This window comes from Calidris pugnax, unplaced genomic scaffold (assembly GCF_001431845.1).
Source record: "Calidris pugnax isolate Ruff unplaced genomic scaffold, ASM143184v1 scaffold182, whole genome shotgun sequence".
Taxonomy (NCBI): Eukaryota; Metazoa; Chordata; class Aves; order Charadriiformes; family Scolopacidae; genus Calidris; species Calidris pugnax.
Window position 1 is genome coordinate 574,414 of NW_015090968.1, and position 806 is coordinate 575,219.

Genomic DNA, 806 nt, shown 5'->3' on the forward strand with positions numbered 1-806 from the left:
GGCAGGGAGGAGACGGGGGGAACTCCGCGCCGCCGGGGGGCGGGAGCCGCCCGGACCGTGTCCGGGGAGCACCGACCGGAGCTTCCGGCGGGGGAGGAGCGGGAAAACCAACAGCCTCCTGGGCCGCCTCAGAAGCAGCATGGCCGGCAGGGCGAGCGAGGGGAGTCGGGGCCTCTGCTCTGCGCTCTCAGACCCCATCTGGAGAACTGCCTCCAGCTCTGCCTCCAACATAAGAAGGGCATGGGGCTGTTAGAGTCCAGAGGAGAAGAAGGTGGTCAGAGGGGCTGGAGCGCCTCTGCTGTGAGGACAGGCTGAGAGAGATGGGGTGGTTCAGCCTGGAGAGAGAAGGCTCCGGGGAGAGCTCACAGCCCCTTCCAGTACCTAAAGGCTGGAGAGGGACTTTCTACAAGGACATATAGTGATAGGATGAGGGGTAATGGCTTCAAACTGGAAGAAAGTAGACTGGGATTAGGCATCAGGAAGGGATTTTTCCCTCTGAGGGTGGTTTTCCCTCTGAGGGTGGTGAGACACTGGAACAGGTTGCCCAGAGAAGCTGTGGATGCCCCATCCCTGGAGGGGTTCAAGGCCAGGCTGGATGGGGCTTGGAGCAACCTGGTCTGGTGGGAGGTGTCCCTGCCCATGGCAGGGGGGGTGGAACTCCATGATCTTTAAGGTCCCTTCCAAATGCCAACTATTCTACAATTCTAAAAAAATAAAGATCAATGTAAGAAATCAGGGCTATACCGGTTAGAGCAGCCTGAGCTGCAGACACACAGGGTGGTGTGGCTGCCCTGCCATGTAGCACT